Below are 20,276 nucleotides of genomic sequence, written 5' to 3'. Positions count from 1 at the left end.
CTCTGCATAATTGCACACATTGTATATATATATATATATATATATATATATACATACATATATATATATATGTATATATATATAAATTATGAAGAGTTGCATTAAATTTCTTGCAAACATGCGCATACAACATTTTTCATTTTACACTAGTTTTAGAATGGGTGGACTATTTAGGCCAACCATAGTAATCTCTCCAATACTCGTATTGTAATTATAAAGTTTTCTTTTTATATAAAAGTGTTCTACTTGATTGGAGTGTTGTGAGGTCTTCATTCAATATCTTTGCCATTTCTTTGTCTTTATTTAACGTGTTTTCAGTTTTAAACACTTTTTTATTTTAGAGTTTTTTTTGTTAAGAGCTGCGTCGAGTTTTCTCATAACTTGTTGCGCCGAAGAAGAACATTTAAAATGACATAATAACTTTTGTTTGTGAATAAAAGAGTTGTTATAATATCATATATTATGTAATCACTTATGACAAAGTAACCCAAAAATTTTCTTTCACAAAAATAGTATTTGACAAAGTAACCTAAAATTTGTCACAGTTTTGGATTCCAATGTATTATTTCTACATTTACCCACGAATAACCCACCAGTGATAAGAGAGGCTGTGTTTTATAAAAACAACACCTGGGAGTACACAGAAGATTAAGTTCCTCATTTACCACAGTTCACTTACTGATAGAGATAGAGAGGGGGGATGGAGGCCGAGATAGAGAGGGGGGATGGAGGCCGAGATAGAGAGGGGGTGGGGCGAAGATGGAGGTGCAGGTGGAGAGGAGGAGGAGGAGGAAGCCATAAATAGTTAGGCCTTTTATGTTAATTGTAATTAACTTGAGATAAAGCGTAGTCAATCTCCTGTGGGTGTGAGTAATAACCCAACGTTCACATTATTCAACCATCAGCAAAGGGTGTTTCTCACCAAAGTCAACGCAGTCTTTTCCATCTGTTGACTGCAGTATGTTGTTGGTCCTGTGCTTCTCTGGAATGTCCATATTCCTAGGCTTTACCTTATTTCTTTGAAAATTGGTTAGTTTATTGCTAATTGCCTGAGGCGGCCTCTACCAGGGAATGCTGCCAATGCATTTTTTTCTTTTCTTTTTGCATGCCAGAGAATTCTTCCTCTAGAACGCTACTTTTTTTTTTAATCTCACTTTCCGACCTATGTGTCGTATCATCCCGTCGTGACACAAGAACATTTAACTGTATTCCAGCCGCAATAAAAATATAAAGAGTGTCTCCCGAAATTTTCAAGAAACATCTGGACGTCTGGCTGGAAAAGATACCTGACCAACCACCAACACCAAGCTACACAGGTCCCAACCTCAGTCGTCTAGTGGACTGGACCTCTGAGCAAGTGGACAGCCTGGATGCAATGGAGTTTAAGTTCAGCTGTGTCAATAACCGACGGAATAATGCAAAGAAAATACAATATATAAGTACTTGATATTGCATGTAGCAATCTTTTAGACCTCTCTTATAAGCAGTACAATGTAACACCTTCACTAATAAAGTCGTTTATTTCTAAATTTGTTCAGACGTCTCTTATTAATTTTATAAGGAACAACAACCTTTCCATGCGCATTTCAGAAATAAAAAAATCACGGCCTTTTATAAGTGGCAATAGTGTTCGTTCTAGTATTTACTTTCGATTATTTTCTATGAGTGACTTTAACATTTTCACAAAAGGAAAAGTAAATTTTCTCTGAAAAAGAATCAAGTGAATAATTTCTTTTGCTCTTCCATGTTCACTCACAATAACAACGCAAGGAAACTAAAATGACAAAGGGGGTTGAATTGGAACTTGACTTATTTATTTATTATTTAGACGTTATGCATTTATTCTTGCAACGTGTAGCTACGCGACGGTAACCGAAATTGATTGTTGCTTTTGTGTAAAATGTAATTGATTAAAAATGTTTAAAGTTTACAGAAATATCTAATCAGAATAATCAAAATAAGATTATGTTATCTCACGTGTTACAAGATTTGAATAATTAATTAACCTCCTTGCATCATTTGAACCATTATCTAAAAAGCGGAATAAGTTGCATGCAACAAACTAAAAGAATATTTATTTCAATGTAAATTACACGCTAAAAAGACGAAGTGACAAATCCGAATAAAATATAGATGTGTTAGATATAATGCTAATTTGATCCAAATTCACAGATGCGCCTGACAATATTATACAGTGTTAAAAGTAGCTCAGAAAAATGTAGTAGGAAGGAGGTACATTCTTTTGTTCTTTTGGTGTTAAATTACTTTAGCCTTGTTTAAATTACCTGTAGTGCTATAAAACGTGATGGAAGTGCTCCCCATTGACATCTATGCATTTCTGGGCACGTCCAACAATGTTTGCAGATACTGCCTGCAGCTCTTCTGCAGTGATTCTACTGATAGCGTTGATAATGTTCTCCTTTAGTGAGTCTAGATTTTGAGGATTATTTCCGTAAACTTTTTTGTTTAAAAGTCCCCCAAAAATAAAAATCATGATGACAAGTTAGGGAACATCGTGGCCATTAAACTTTTCTCATTGCTCTCTCTTCCGTAAACATGCCATGAACTCGTGTCAGTGATATGTGAGACGTGTGGCATGTAGCGCCATCTTGTTAGAAAAAGAATAGCATTTTGTCTTGTGGTGTCAGTTGGTCGTTGAGAGAAATATTAGAGAGATCGAGTTACTTTTAAGTAGGCCATCCCGTAGATATAGATCTCTTTTAATTCGTCTCACATTATATATTAATTTATACACTTTAAAATCATAGTTCTGGTAAATCATATAATTAACATAAACAAAACATACCATACTAGTATTTCCTTTCGAAAATTATACTTTTTCCGGTTAGAGAAGACTCTAATTGTCTATAATTTTGTCCGTGTCTCCAATGCTTATAAAGATTAACATATTTGAGTAATACTGAATGAACAGTGACAATAACTAACATCATATTATCTAGTTCTTATCACAATTCTTGTATCTGCATTCTTTCTCCAATGGATGAGATTCTCAATATCCAGTTTCAGTTCAATCATGTTGCAACAGAATATTCTTTTCATTGTTTTGCCTCTTGAGTGTGAATCCGTTGATATCTTATATGCTTTTATATAGAGTGGTGTGGTTCTCGGTTGATTAACTGTGTCTAACTGTGTCGGATACACAGGAGTCAAAACAATGAAAAGAATATTCTGTTGTCATACCCCTAATCATGTATACATAATTTTTCACATAAAAATCATGTACTCTATAATTTTACACGCAAGAAAACTTTTAATTTCTTACATCTATTTCATCCGTCATTTTAAAGTGTAGCATTCCATCTTTTCGTTATGTTCTCTTGAGTCCGCTGTTTTTATTGTTACGTGCTCCCTTGGGATCCTATTTCGAAATATTCCAGGACGTCAGAAATAATCCGCCAATCGAGAGGGTCATCGACGGGAGCATGCGCCAGACAACGTTTCGACCTTCCTCGCCGTCAAAAATTTGATATGTTATCACGATTTTTAACTTAGAAATGTTACCTATGGACTTCGAAGAAGTTACGTCAATTATGGGTGCATTTAAAAGAGTTTACATAACCATGGCTAACTAGAGAAAAATAATGACGTCACTTTTGGTTTAAAAAAATGTTAACATAATCCTTCTTTCTTTCAAAACTTGTAATATATATGAGTCGATGACAATTTACCTTCCAAAGTCAAGCAATAGAAAAAAAATGAAGCCGCTGACAGTCTCTTTCAAGATGGGTCATGTAATGTAGATGTACGGGCACACTAAAACCGATTCATTCAAAGAATTTCGTAATTTCTCTTCTTTCTACGTTACCACTTGCTTGTTGATAACGAAGTTCCAACTGGTGTGGACTGGACGAAATCTTACCAGCAACTGACTAACTGATTATTTATTTGTTTCCTACGAAACAAAATGTGACACAAGGTCGGTTTAATGTGGGAGATAACCAGCTCCCCTCAAAAGGGGCATTCTGCAAAAATAAAATCGCCTTAGTATAGAAGGATTTCCCCCTCCATTGACCAAGGGCAATTAATTTGAGTGCAGCATCTGTGCAGACACCGTACTTCAGTGACCAATTCAGTATAAGTACCAGTTGTCGACTAAAAACTGACTGACTGACTAATGCTCAAAATAATGGTTGCTTTTTATCTTTAGCGCTAGAGTTGGTAGTTCTTTTTATCCAACCTGATTGACTACTGGCCTACCTTCGTTAGAATACTCTGCCGTTACCTATTTTGGGTAATAAGTATCTTGGATCGTCACATCATTCATTCTAGTACATTGTACTAGAATGAATGATGTGACGATCCAATGATTTAATTGTCTACGAAGTGTAAAGAGAATATATACTAAGTACATATTCTCTTTACACTTCATAGACAATTAAACACATCATTGTGAATTAGGTGAACCAGAAATTTAGGAAAAAAGATCATTTCTAAATTGAAACAATTATTCAGTGCATTCAACATTTTTAATAAAATTACGAGGGTAGTTCCAAAAGTAAAGCTTTCTATTTTGTTAGCTCAAAAAGTTGAAGAGCTACGAAGACTGAAATGGTACCATTCAAAGAAGCGACCTTTTGTGCCCCATAATTTATTTTTCTACATAGAAACCACCATTCTTAATGCATTTTGCTATGAATTCAATGACGCATCTCTGCTTCTGACGCCCGTCAAGGGTTGCTTTCTTAGAGTCTCAAACAGTCAATATCTTCAACTAGGAGATGAAACTTTCAGGTCATTAATGTATACATTCAGCTAACATAACAATGCAATTTCCTGTCTCTTTTGATTCATTCGAGTCGAGTGAAATAAAAATATAGGAGACATTATTTTAGAAAAGCCCCCATAATTTCATTCCGTTTTGCAACCTCTTCCGCAGGTACTTGCGCTTAGTTATTATAATTTCTGACCTGCTTACTATTTGATGGTCTAGTATCTTATAGCGCATTCGATGTAAATTGATAGTACTGGCAAGATATTCAATGCCATCGTAATCCATACTTAACTTCAAAAACAGATCCCATACTTTTCTTGTTGCTATGCCATGTATAGAAGACCATATTAGTAAACTATCAATAATTAACAATTATCAACAATGACGGCAACCAGCTCTTCAGTAATATCTAGTAAATATTAGCAGTTCAACTCGGCTTTGCTCGGGCGTATGTATTGTTCAAAACTTTATGTTCATATTTATGGACTCATGTTCAAGTAACCTATATCTAAAATTTCAAGTGTTTAGACCCAAAATTGGCGGAGGAATTTGATAGTGTCTGCATATATCAACTCTTTCAACTTTGACCTCTTAGCAGCCAAACTTTCGCCCCAAAACTGATTAAAAAGTTTCTGTATGTCTGAATACCCTTTATGTATAATTTCAAATGTTTAGATCCAAAATTGGTTGAATCGTTGCTAGAGACCGAAAAAGGTCAAATCTTTTGAACTTTGACCCTTGGCAGCCAAATTTTCGGCCCAAACCCAATTGTCTGAATACACTTTATGTAAAATTGCAAATGTCTAGACTAACAATTGGCTGAGTAATTTGGTAGAGACGGGAGAGGTCAAATTTTTAAAAACTTGTTCCGATCACCAGTGTTCCGTGGACTACCAGTTGGCGGCCTTTGCTTTGAATTAATAATATTCTAAGCGTTTACATATTCATTTATTCAGGTGCAGTTGCATTAGAAAATAAGTGATTGTTAATCTTATAGAGCTTGCATTTTAATTGTTGGAAACTATATCTTGAGCGTCAATTACGATATTTCAAAGATGACGTGTGACAGGCGTCATGAGTACGTTTGTTTCAATTTGGACGGATCGATATCCATTTCCTTTCTTTTCTCTCTTCTCTCTTTCTTTTATATCTTTATATGTATATCTATTCTCCCTCTCTCTCTCTCTCTCTCTCTCTCTCTCTATATATATATATATATATATATATATATATATATATATATATATGTGTGTGTGTGTGTGTGTGTGTGTGTGTGTGTGTGTGTGTGTAATTATGTGTGTGTGGGCCCATATGTGTGTGCCTGTGTGTGAGTGTGCGTCTGTGTATGTCTGTGTGCGTGTTTGCTTTTTATAAACACTTGCTTCATGGTCTGTGAAAAACGTATCACACACACACAAACATACACAGACGCACACTCACACACACACACACACACACACACACACACACACACACACACATATATATATATATATTCTAAAGAAAGCTTCTATTGCTAAAGTTGTAATCTGATCAAACAGAGCTTTACTCGTTTCAGCCTTTGTTAGGTAAGTATTATTTGTATTATCTACTATAAATAATTGTCTGTATAAGTTTAAGCAAACCAAACTCATGGGCTGTCTACTAAATTTACAACTTCAAGAAAACATAATTCTATAATTATAAAGAAAGTGAAACACTTTGTACGTCCGAAGTCCAAACATATATGTATGGAAATCAGATTCATTTTGCAGTTAGGCTGGATGATTGCGGCGTTTCTGTAGCTCTCTTAAACACGAGCTCGTAAAATATTTCTCAGCCAGCCGTGATGCCACCATAGACATACACTTCATAGCTTATTGTAGTCTTTTTAACTTGCTCCTTTTGGGACTGCTTTATATTTATTTCTTCTTTCACTTCTTTTGCGACACGAAGTTTTTTCTACTTTTTAATGCAGTTCCTATAACTGCAATTTAGCATTGCAAATTTCACATAAATATACACAGAAATTAGTTCTGCTTAGATATCGACTATTATACGCAGAGTAGCGAAGCTCATTGTTCAACGCTTTCTTAATAGTCGCTAATCTGGTGCCAACCTCTTTCTGCATTGCCTAGGGTGGATTTTGTCACATTTTTTGTAGCTTCCCGAGGAATTTCAGTGTGCAAGCCTAGCCAGAATGCCTACTATGATTCTTTTTGCAAGCTATTGCTTACACATCTTCGTTGTAATACTCATATCTCACGGCATTTAAGTTGTTATAGAGAGAGCTTGAATTCTTACTAGACACCATCCTCGAGTAAGAGCAGGGGTTTGAGTGCTTACGCACAAAACGGACCGTGCTATATTTTAGATACGATTTTCATGTTTTAATTAAAATTTGCGGTATGTTTTGTTTATTAAATTATCAAATGAAAGCACAGAATAGTAACAAAACACCCTCTCGAAAATTTAAGAATAGGTTTCTAAATAATAATTTTATTATTTAAGCACGATTCATATTCTGATTAAGTACCGAGACAAGCTGATCTGATAATACTTCCCCTTACAAATAAACCGGTACCAAATATGAAAAATAACAGTATTCGAAGCCCAAATAATATCTCTCGGTATGGCCAACTCACACTGGCTTATACGAAGAACGGTACATCTGCGAGCGATGTTGATTCTAGTAACAGCATCGAACCGGATACTCGACTAGACTAGATTAATTCGTATCCTGAAATCCGATAAGAAAAAGAAACCACTAAAACAATATACTATATCATAAATTATCTAATTAATTATGGAGAGGAAAATTTATCCTCTTAGCTTCTTTATTAACTCGACGTTTGAGGGGTATACGAGAACTTTAATAGACTATTCAAATCTTAAGGCATCTCATATAGAAATCAATGGTTAGCCCCAGGAAAGAAACCCTTAATTTTTGAGAACTTCTACTAAAGTCAAGTGAAAGTATTCAAGGAACAAACTACTCCTAAGATTTCTGAATTTTATGATCTGGTACGACTTACCATGATGCTGATAAATTTCTTCCAGTATTAACGTACTTTTCATACAAGCATGGTTTGTGGATATCAAAGCGGCCAATTGCCCATCCAAACACCTATCAGTTGCGCTTTACCGCTATTAAATACATCAAATGACTTAAAATGAAAAAATGCGCGAGAGTCATCGGATATCTAAAAGCTACATATATCATTAATCAACGAGATACTCTATTTCTCAAATAAGTGTGCATTTTTTTTTTTTTGCAAATTTATTTGTAAACTAAATCGCTTAGTAAACACAATCTATCTTTTCACATCTACAGAGACCATCATTTGTTCGGTTACTTTTTATAATTCCTAAAATATAATTTTGAATTATAATTTCTTTCCGCTATGTTATTCAGGGTGCCAATACACACTTGCCTATAGAAAATAGGATCTTCTTTGACGAGATACTGATTTAACGATAAGTGCTTAAGTACGTTCAAGGCCTATCCTGCCTTGACAGAGTACAAAATAGACTTCCTGGCTTAGTGGGGGAATGCCCTTTTCTCTTCCCTGCAACCTCTCTCCCACAAAAGAAACGTTGCGAGCCTATCTTTATTTTATCGTTATTTCCATGACAAATACTCGTCTGAGCTCCAATCTCTGGTTCCCCTTCGCCAATCTTTCTAAAAAAACACCTGTCTAGCTGAAACCAAGGTCAATAATTTTCCCCACTCAATCTGTGCCTAAATCAAAACGTAGATTCCATGAACAAAGCTTCTTTCTTAGAAGTGCAACTGTGTAATTCTCTACCGCTTGCCTGTTTCCGTCCTAACTTCAACTTGAATGTCTTCAAGTCCAACATAAACAAATTTCTGATGAACTGCCCCCTTAAGTAAGACACTTTATCAAATCTCCGATACTAACTATTACTGCGATGCTGCCTCATTGATTGCTGTACGTGCAATAACCCTTATCCCCGAGCTGCTTCTGGGCCTTGATAAGTGGTGGCCTCCATGTAAAGAATATATATATATATATATATATATATATATATATATATATATATGGAGATTTTACAATAGTTATACCAAATTAGATGCTGAAATTATTCGCTTACATTAACTAAAATATATCATTTTAAAAATCGAGTATTTCAAGGAACAAGCTGCTCCTAAGATTTCTGAATTTTATAATTAAAATTAAAAAAAAAACAATTCACAAAACGTCAACGTACCCTTGAGAAGCTGTAATCAACTTATTATAAGGAAAAGCTCGTTGTGTGAATCTAAACTTCAAACACAATTCATGTTTCTCAAACGTTAGAATAACGTTTTTGTACAACTCCACCACCACAGCTTTTGTAGAACTCCACCACCACCACTTAACTTTTGCTCTCCCCCAAATCCCTCTGTTTGCTTTCAATCGATTAGTTGATTTTCAGGCATGCAAATTAGTTTATTCATGTGCAAATCGGTCTCCATTATAAACATTTATCACTGTGAATAAAAAAGAAAACTTACGTTTTGCCTCTGATTTCTGGACACGCCTTACAGCACCTCATTTGCTTTTCTGCTGGTAAAATTTCGTTTATATTCTCTCAATAATAAATAGTTAATCCTCACTTATATGTTAATCTAGAGGCGATCAATTAGTGAGAACCCCAGGGTTGAAAGAGCTTTAAGCCGGTCTTTTTGAAGGAAATATAAAGCAAAACAAATATTCAGAAACCAAACAAAACTGAAAGCATTTGAATTGAGAGTTTAAAGGCTTCGAAATTAAAATCAGATTTCTAACGGACAGAATAAACATTGCTGTATCCGCCATAACCTAATCCCAAATACACCTGGAAATTGTTTCCCACTTACTATAATCCAAAATTTATAAAAATAAAAATAAAAACTTTGATGATTTATAACAGAATAAACATTGCTGTATACGATATAACCTGATCTCAAATACACCTGACAAGTATTCCCACTTACTATAATCGAAAATTTATAAAATCAAAAGCAGAAACAAAAAAAAACCCTGAGAAAATTACAACGTTTTTTAAAGTATTGTAAAAAATATGTATAGCTTTTGATGTTTTCTTGTTTTTTTTTTGTTTGTTCACACAAAACAGAAAAAGAAAATACGTACAACTTAGGTAATTTAAGTTTTAAATTGTTTATAAGTGTGACTAACATGGTAATAAAATTTGCATTGTCCTTCTAGATCGCAGGCTCCTTCAGTTTTTGACAGACTATGGATACCCACGTAGGGGTGCCTGCGCGTGGAATTTTTGTAGCAGGACGTGCGCAATCTTCAACCACACCTCTCCTGAGTTGACATTGTTAAATACCAGTGGTAAGTGAAATGCATGTACAGAACGTCTGGAAACAAATACCGAGATAAGCGGAGAGCACATGCAGCGACTAAAAGTCCCAAATGGTAACCCATCTGATACTAACCAGGTTCAACGTTGATTAACTTCGGTAATTTGACGAGAACCGGTGTGTCAACGCGATTATGCCGTATAACTATGCTATTCTAAATACTATTAGATAAACTGAACTGACATAGTCATGTGTATATTGTATGTTAAAAGCAGACTATGCTTGATTGATATATATATATGATATATTGACATAATTGATATATATATATATACATATATATATATATATATATATATATATAAATTTAAAGGAGATTAGAACAATAGTCTAAAGAGCTGAGTGTATTTTAATGTAACAGTGAAATTACTAGTTCAATTAAAATACAGGAAATAGAAAGTGCTCGTTGTAATTTAGATATATAATAAGCTCGATAGTTAAATGTCCTAGAGCTAATTCAATATTAAGTAATGTGATTTATAATTTAAAATTTAAAAATCAAATTTTAATTAAATTAAAAATCAGTTTCATAAGAAGGAACAACAACAAAATCAATTATCTGTACGATCGTTTCGGAAAACAATGCTTTTTATTGTGGTATACATCAAGTTATGTAGAATAATTATATATAGTTTTTTAGTAAGCAAGGTCTCCTCATCAGCAAATTTAGGAGGGTTTTTATTGAATTTAAAAGACACTATAAATAAACCTAGCATTAAAAGTAAGGCAGACGAACCTGAAAAATTGAAATAAAAGGTCTGGATTAAAAATTTATAAGAAAATTAATATGGGTTAGAGATAGAAATAAGTAGAGAAAAATATATATTTTTGAATTTACATAATAAATTTGCTTTAAAAATATATAGAGATATTTACCTTTTAATTTTTCTTTTTTTGAAATCAGGAACTGTGGTTAAAGTAGTCATTTAGATGTTTGCTATAGCTTTTTATCTCATTGAAACTCCAAATCTACATGAACCTATTAACAGCCATAACTCAACTACCAGATTAAATAATAACACCAACTTAAATCAATCTACCGATCAATTACTAATCAACCCACCACATAATAATCCAACAATAGACCTAACGAAAAATAATCACAACAACCAAGAGGTAATATATATTGGTTCCACATCTGGCCTAATAAAACATAGAATTTCAACGCACAAACATTCTTTTAAAAATAACTCTCTGTCAAACCAAACTACTCTATCCAACTATATTTGGCAACTAAAAAACAGCAATATTTCTTTCAACTTAAAATGGCAAATAATTGAGACTTGCAAATCATATAAACCAGGAGATAAATTTTGTGCACTATGTACAAAAGAGACCCTAAAAATTTTAAAATATGAAGATATAAAAAGTACAACCAAACTATTAAATTCAAGACAGGAGCTTCTGACATGTAGTCATAAACGTTGGTTTAAATTTAATAAATATAAACCACCTTAAATCATTAAAAATTACTTATTAGTAAAAATAGATTACAATTATTTTTTATTTATTTATTTATTTTTTTAATAAATTAAGTTAGACTAATTACCTCCCTTATAACCGTAAAATAAATAATAAATAAAGTCAAGAACACATGACAATTATCTCCCCTTTAAACTTGTAATAAAAATATTCTCTCTATATATAAACCGTAGCGTCTTTAAATTAAAAATACGCTAACGGAAACAATTTATTGCACGAGCGTCCCCCTTTTTAAAATTCATCATTCAATAAGATAAAAAGCTATAGCAAACATCTAAATGACTACTTTAACCACAGTTCCTGATTTCAAAAAAAGAAAAATTAAAAGGTAAATATCTCTATATATTTTTAAAGCAAATTTATTATGTAAATTCAAAAATATATATTTTTCTCTACTTATTTCTATCTCTAACCCATATTAATTTTCTTATAAATTTTAAATTCAGACCTTTTATTTCAAATTTTCAGATTCATCTGCCTTACTTTTAATGCTAGGTTTATTTATAGTGTCTTTTAAATTCAATAAAAACCCTCCTAAATTTGCTGATGAGGAGACCTTGCTTACCAAAAAACTTATATATAATTATTCTACATAACTTGATGTATACCACAATAAAAAGCATTGTTTTCCGAAACGATCGTACAGATAATTGATTTTGTTGTTGTTCCTTCTTATGAAACTGATTTCTAATTTAATTAAAATTTGATTTTTAAATTTTAAATTATAAATCACATTACTTAATATATATATATATATATATATATATATATATATATATATATATATATATATATATATATATATATATATATATATATATATATATATATATATATATATATATATATATGATACATTGACATAATGACGTTTGACACACCGGTTCCCGTCAGATCACCGAAGTTAAGTAACGATGAGCCTGGCCAGTGCCAGATGGGTGACCATTTGTGTCTTCCAGGCGCTGTATGTGCTTTCCACTTATCTCGGCATTGTTTCCAGTCGTCCTGGACTTCTCGTTGCCACTGGACTCAAGCAGTGCCGATTCAGGAGAAGTGTGGTTGGAATTGCGCAACTCTTGCCACACAATTATACACACAGCTGCCCTTACAGGGGATATCCTTTGTCTTTCGAGACTGAACGAAGGCATCTGATGCTTGATTGGTGTAGACCTAGCTGCGTAAATTCGTCAGTTTGTCCATTTCACGGTCCGTCTTCTCTCGAGTACGAACGTACGAGGTTCATAACAGAAAATCTAACCTATATCTAATGATTATACAATCACTCAAGCGTTGACGATTCCAAATCTCTCAGTCATGCACAACTGTTCACTGAAGTCTATAGGACATACTCTTCAAGAATATGATCTGTTATTTGATATTTTCCAATTCAGACGCATCCACAATTGTGTCATTGTGTATATAACCATTTTAATTCTTTAGTGGTTGAGCCACTTTAGTGTTAAACTTTCTACATGAGCATGGTAAATACAAGCTCGGTTTTTTATGTAGGTAATCGAACTTACAACAAAGGGGCGCTCTGGATTAGGAACGCAATTAACGTGTATTTTTTGTCCGTAAACTCAATAAACCGAACAGATACTACACTTTCATCATTAGCAAATTTTTCAGTAATTATAATTGTGGAAAAATGCCATAACTGCTGCTGAAAATATATGAATTAATGACAGAGAAATGTAAAGTACTATGAAGTAGAATAGAGACTTTGGACAAATAAGATTGAAAATTAGATACTACTACTACTACTACTACTACTACCACCACCACCACTACTCTACTACTACTATTACTGGGAATCAGAATTTAAAAAAAAAATGAGTGAAACAAAAACAAAGGAAAATTCAAGTATAAAATAAAAAAATAAAAGCAGGTAAGATTTAGGAATAGTATATACGAACGCGAACTCCTTAAAACAAATAAGAGAATAATTTGACAAATATACGAAATACGTGTCACAGAGAGTTTTGAATTTTTTAGACGAGGATTAAGAAGTTTTATTATTTGGATTACTTTTACTTCTATTTCTCATCTTGACCCTTATATTATGATTTTTCACAAGGTTTTGGCCTATGTAACCTCCGACCTTCTTAAAGATTCTGAATGTAAATAAAAGAAAATTCAAATATAAAAAACGATAAATAAAAACAGGTAAGATCTAGGAACAACATGTACAAAGGCGAACTCCTTTAAAACAAATGAGGGAATTGAGGAGGATTTTATAAATACACAAAAATACGTGTTACAGAGCTATATTTAGATCAATGTTTTCGTATTTTTTTTTAGATTACGATTGAGAATTATTATTACTTGGATTATTTTGACTCGTACTCTCATCTTGACTTTCATTTTTTTCTTTTCACAACATTTCGCCCGATGTAACCTTCGATCTTTTTCAAACTCCTCGGCCTAACATTTGCGGGCAATATGGACTGGAACAAATACAAAGGCTGCTGCAAAGAAGGTTGGTTACCTCTATCGAGTTAGAAGACTACTCACGCCTGAGAGTATCCTGTACCTTTACAAGGTCACCATTCGCCCATGCATGAAGTATTGTTGCGACATGATCGTGGCTTAACGGATACAATACTAGAGAAAATTCAGTTGTAAGTAATATTCTTCTGCAATTGCAAATTGGTTAGAATTTCTATCACGGCTGAACAAGAATATACTACCTCCGTAGATTAAATGAAGGGTTCTGTTCGAAATCTCGTGCAGATTCCCGACTTGATGTAATTATAAACCATTACAGCTGACTGGGTCCCAAAATAAACGACCTTTTATCTCTTTTTCTTCTCTTCTTCTCTATCTTCTTTTCTTATATATATATATATATATATATATATAATGACCTCATTTTTCCCGTGTGAGTTTGACCTTAATAGGATTAAAAATCACGACATTACATTCAAATGTAATGTCCCAACACTTCAGCACAGGATCTGAGGTTTGCTATTGGCCTACTACCCTTACAGTTCCTTCATATTAGTACACTTCTATATTTTTCCGGTGAGAGTTCACTGCCACAATCGGTTAGAATCAATGGAAGTTCTAAAATCTTTTCTCTCTATTCGGTTCATACTCCGCCCGCGACCACTTATCACCGTTGCGGATACGTCCACAGGGGAATATACGAGGAACACCCGTTTGAGTTCTTAGTTGCTTAAAAAACATGGATTGACATTTTTCCGTCGGGTGAAACGAGACTTTACATTCGAGTTATTCTGTGGGTTACTTGTGCCATTTTATAAATTTCTTCTTCTTTTTCCCCTTTTCTTCTTCCTCTCTTTATATTTTTCTCTTTCTGTAGGGGATGGGTATTGCGATTCGAAGGATTACTTAAACAAAACGAACTAACATTTGATTCCAGTTTTTACAAGCAACTTTACCAGTCAGCCGCCAGTGTTCTTCAAATCTTGCACCGATTAGTCGCTTTACTATTTTATTTACTGTCTTTATACTTCTATTATGTTTGCACTGATTTCATACGTGATACCAGGGGGGGGCTGACTTCCTATTTTCGAATTAGTTACTTATTCATTATTTATTTCTTTACATTGCATTTCTGAGAGTTTCATTAGCACAATTACTACTACGCTATCTATATTGGAATAACGACATTCAAATTGGTTAATAGCGACAAAAATAAAATTTAATAAACATATTTTCATTATACACGGTAAGTTTTATTTTTTGAATTTTGTTATTCCATTAAAAAAAAGTTAGACTTAAATAAACATATTTGCATTTTACGCGGAAACTTTTTGGGTTTTTTCTTTTTTTTCCTTTGGTATTCTTTCACGTTCGTTTTGTTTTTTATTCCTTTCAATTTTACGCGTCATATATTAGCTAAACCAGGGCGGGGGTATCTATAAATATAAAAGCTAAAATGTGTGTGGGTGTGTGGGGTGTGTGTGTGGGGGGTGTTCCTTCACCCTAAACTCGGCACCTCCTGCTACTACGACAATGACGTCATGTTTGATCTAGAAAACGTTGACGTTAGTTTCAACCACCTGCAAGTGTTTCTAAAGGGTTACTTTTATCCGTTCTTAATTGTGTGTCTCTTTGACGTAGAGATAACGTGTCAGGCATTTTTTTCCGCCTTAGTCTAGATGCTTAGGGTTCGGTCCTGTCTTCCTACCTATACCTTTTTCCTCTTTTACACCTTTTTTTTTTCCTTTTTTAAAATTTGTTCGCGGTTTTGCTTTGTTTTGGTTTTTCCAATTTTTTATAACGTGTTTTTTTTATAATATTAAAACAGGGTCATCCTCTCCTACATACACATCTCCAAACACCCAGGTAACGCCGGGTACCCCCCCGCTAGTAAAGTAATAAAACATTGTTTGTATCAGTTACTATAACTGTCAAGTTTAATTATATTAAACGTTTTTTTCAGTTATAATTTGCCTTTTAAAAATGTTATTTCAATTTTCAGATATGCCCTTAACAATTGACGAACGAGTTAAACTACTGTTTATGCCTGTTGCTGATGGCGCATCTAATCGATCTTGTCCTGAGAGATTTGATCAGATTTATCCTGATTCCGAACCCATCTCTCACAAAACAGCAGGACGTTTGATATTGAAATTTCGTAAAACTGATAGTGTCCTAGGCAAACCACGAAGTGGCCCTCCAAGAGTATCTGACGAAACTCTAAAACGCATCTTCGAAAAAGTTGAGAACCGTCCAATGAAATCATCGCGACGATAATCAAATGAGCTCTGTGTCGGAATAATCACCATGCAACATCATCAAAGTGTTTCATACTTACAAACTGCAACAGTTGAACATGTTACACGGATATGAACAAGATCGACGAGTTCAGATGGTTACTTGGTTTAAATATCAGCTGATTTTGGATCAAAATTTTGTGAAGCATGATGTTTAGTTCAGCGACGAAGCTAACTTTTCTGTAAACGCACATCTAAGACAGTAAACGACCAAGTTCTCTCCAATTCTCTCTCCTCTGATCTTGAGCACGTAGTACAATGGGGAAAGGAGTGGCTGGTTACTTTTAATGCATCTAAAACCAAGCTTCTCTCTTTACATCATCAACATTCTGATCCACGTCTGGCATCAATTGAAATGAATGGCTCTCGTCTTCAGGGGGCCTCAAGTTTTGACAAGCTTCTGGGCTTGACCTTTACTCCTGATCTTAAATGGAACACGTACATCAAATCTGTTGCCAAGGCCGCTGGAAAAATGGTGGGATCTTTCTATCGATCCGGTAAATATCTTACTGCTGATGCTATTCTCTATCTATATAAGAGCCAGGTACATCCAAGGATGGAATACTGTTGCCACATCTGGGCAGGAGCTGCTAGAAAGGACTTGGCCTGCCTTGATAGAGTTCAAAATAGACTTTGTAGCCTCGTAGGAGATGTCCTTTTCTCTTCCTTGCAACCTCTATCTCACAGAAGAGATGTTGCGAGTTTGTCTCTGATGTATCGTTATTTTCATGGAAGGTGTTCAACTGAGCTTCAATCTATGGTCCCCCCTCGCCAAACTTTCACAAGAAACACTCGTCTAGCTGTACACACTATCAATAATTCCCCCCACTCTTTATCTGTGCCTAAACCTAAACGTAGATTCCATGAACAAAGCTTCTTTCTTAGAACTGCACGCCTGTGGAATTGTCTTCCGTTTTCCTGCTTTCCGGCTGACTACAATATGGTTGTGTTCAAGTCTAACGTAAATAAGTTCTTGATGAGCCGTTCTATATAAGTTATCAAATTTACCAAATTTTCATTACTAATGATTACTATATTGTCCAATGTCTACTGTACACTCTTTAACCCTTATCCTTGAGTGGCCACTTGGCCTTGATAAGTGGTGATGCCTATGTAAAAACAACAACAAAAAAAACGACAAAGTTAATAAACAAAACAATCGTTATTATTCGTGCGTTGAGCGAAAACTACTAAAGAGCACTCATCTAAAATGTTAGTGTAGTGCGGACTTTGGAGGAGTCATGTTTTTGGCTCATTCTTTTTCAATGAAACAGTGACCGGCAAAGTGCATTTGAACATGCTAAAAATGATTTAATGGCGAAGTTGGAGCGCATCGGTGAACAAAAAAAACCGTTTTGTTTATGCAAAATGGCTCACAAGATCACTATGCGACGATTGTGTGAAATTGGCTGAATGGCCATTCAAAAACTTGGATTAGGCAATGAGGCACCATAAAATGGGAACCAAGGTTCTCTGACTTGAGCCCAATATATTTTTATATTTGGGGCCACCTAAAACAAATAGTCTACTGTACAAGAATTGCAGATGTCGACCATTTTCGCTAGCAGATATATAAAAGCCATTTTGTCTCTGTGTCTGATATCGTTCCCCATGGACTCCGAAACAGCTGGGCCAATTTAAAAAAAAAAATTCACACAAATGTACTTTTTGGGAGTGTTTTTAGATAGGGATTGTATCGGAATGGCTATGGTAATATCAGAAATCGAACACATCTAATTAAAGAAGGAACGATCAGATTTTAACAAAAGCATTTTAGAAGCTTTATCACCGCATGCACAAAATATCCCCTCGTATAAAACCAATAGTAGGTTGTTGGATAAGACAGAGCTGCATTCGAAATGAATGTTTCTGTCTAGAGCACAACTCAACCATGATAATTGACTTTTGCATTTTAAACTTTAATTCAAACCATTATATAAAAATAATTTTATAAAATTAACAGTAAATTCTCTAGTGTGCAAAGTAGACGAAAATGTATTTTGGCCTAAGTCATCACGAGGAGGAATGTGAAACTTCCTTTCGATGCACCACGTGGGGTTCCTAACTAGAACAAAACATTAGAAGCGTGAAACATTCGTTGATACTCATTAAATCCCTGGCAACGTCGGGTTTCAATGCTAGCATATATTGAACGAAATGTGTAGAAGTATATTATATGAAACACTTTTTATTTACAGTTAAAAGTAAATGTTAGAATTGTTACGCCGATTCCATTTTGTATTTGTTCTGATTTCAGATGAACTCGGTCAATGGTTTGAAACGATATTTTTAAATCCCGAGAGAAAAAAAAAAGAATTTACTTTTTCAACTGGTGAGAATACAACGCAAATTCAGTGTTCTTTTTATTGTCAAGGTGATTTTAAAATTAATTTAATATATAATTGCTATGTAACTATACCGTTTTATTGAAAACAATGACTAATATTTTTTTTTAATTTTGTCAGTCTGCAATGTATCAATACGTAGACACACGCACTTAAATAGCAAACATTTACTTAATAAAAACTTCCGAGCCATTTAATAGTAGTATTTATTTTTTTTATTATTCAGATATTGAAGCAATAAGTGGCATCGCCCGATTGTAGACAAAAATGTCTGCTTACTGAAAGGGAAAACTCATATATGTGTAAATTGTGTAACACTGAATAAACATAGCCATACATGCGAATTTAAAGAAACACTTGTTTGTTCCGTAAATATTGAATACATTATATTCAGTAGAATTTTATATTATTGTCTTACTGAATCTAATGCTGGTTACTTTTTAATAACCTATGTGAATTGACGGAATACGGAATTTCCTGTGAATATAGAAAATATTGTCTTATAAAATTAAGATTCGGTGATATGGGACATGAGTCAAGTAAAATGACTCACAGAAAAAGGGTTAAAGCATTATAAATTTTTGATAAATAAGTCTGAAGAGTAAAATAGCGACAGGGATAACATATAAAACTTAAAGAAAGTTTTCTTTATAACAACACTTCTCCTCTTGTAATTGTATTGATCAGACTATTGCTCTCGTCTGGAGTGTTATTTGTGCAACATGTCGGTCGGTTTGGCCTTCGACTGTCCTCAGGCATGTTGATTGTTGTTTGGAAAAGAAAGAAGAAAAGTTACTGGCTCTGTAGATATTTTCGTATTTTTAGAGTTAGTCTCTGTTTTATGGCTGTAGTTTGATATGTGTGAAAAAATTAGTTGACAAAGAGGAAGCAACAGGAAATTTTCTCCCATTTATCTCCAAAAGTTTAATAGTGTACATTTTTTTTATTTTTCCTACAATTAGAGCCTTTCATGTGCTATTAATTTCTAAGCGTGGTCTGCTTAGTAAGTTTTATTCTTTTAAGCATATGTACTTCCATTTGTGAGACATTTATAATACTTGATGAAAAGACATGGCTTTTCTATCTATCATTTAATCAAATCTTATTTCGGTAAAAGGGATATGAGAAAATCTCAAAGTAAGGAAAGATAAAATTGCAATTTAAATGATATTCTTATTCTTAGAACTGCGTTTTGGTGTCGAATGTAAGGGATGTTTGTGTTTACTGCAAACAGATTAAGTAATACACGTTTCGGTGATGTTTATTTTGTAACCTTTTTTCATAAATAGCAGATTTTTGTCTCAGAAACAACTTTCAAACTAGTTAATATTAATATTTGTTTATTTAATATTAATATTTATTTATTGTTAAATATTGAAAATAATTACCATTGCTAGTGTCGTTATAAGTAATTGCGAGATAAAATGAAAGCAGGATTGAGGAGGGGGGGTTTGAAATGAAAATATAATGGTTGAGTCTATGCTATCTTTAAGATCAACTTGGTAGATATAATAAACAACATATATGGACGAGAAACGCTATCATTAAATAAAACAATTAGAAAATAAAAATATAAATTAAATACTGAAATAAAATGTAGTTATTAATATTTGAAATCT

At 33.7% G+C, this 20,276-nt stretch overlaps 1 long non-coding RNA gene across 5 annotated transcripts in view; it reads left to right on the top strand.

The window, feature by feature from the left end:
* Nucleotides 1-6,169: 6,169 nt before the first annotated feature.
* The window catches only part of LOC145283759 (uncharacterized), a 28,281-nt gene continuing 14,174 nt past the window's right edge, over nucleotides 6,170-20,276 (top strand). For 2 of the 5 annotated variants that reach the window (XR_013868738.1, XR_013868737.1), the window contains exons 1-3: nucleotides 6,170-6,300; nucleotides 14,032-14,188; nucleotides 18,570-18,644. This is a non-coding gene — a long non-coding RNA (uncharacterized LOC145283759). Of the gene's footprint in view, nucleotides 6,301-14,031; nucleotides 14,189-18,569; nucleotides 18,687-20,276 lie in introns of all 5 variants that reach the window. The other 3 variants (XR_013868736.1, XR_013868739.1, XR_013868740.1) reach the window with 3 other exon arrangements.

Source organism: Euprymna scolopes, chromosome 8 (genome assembly GCF_053919585.1).
Source record: "Euprymna scolopes isolate OS-2025 chromosome 8, ASM5391958v1, whole genome shotgun sequence".
Lineage (NCBI taxonomy): Eukaryota > Metazoa > Mollusca > Cephalopoda > Sepiida > Sepiolidae > Euprymna > Euprymna scolopes.
Note: the sequence above shows the minus strand (reverse complement) of the source record. Positions and strands in the feature narration are given on the sequence as shown.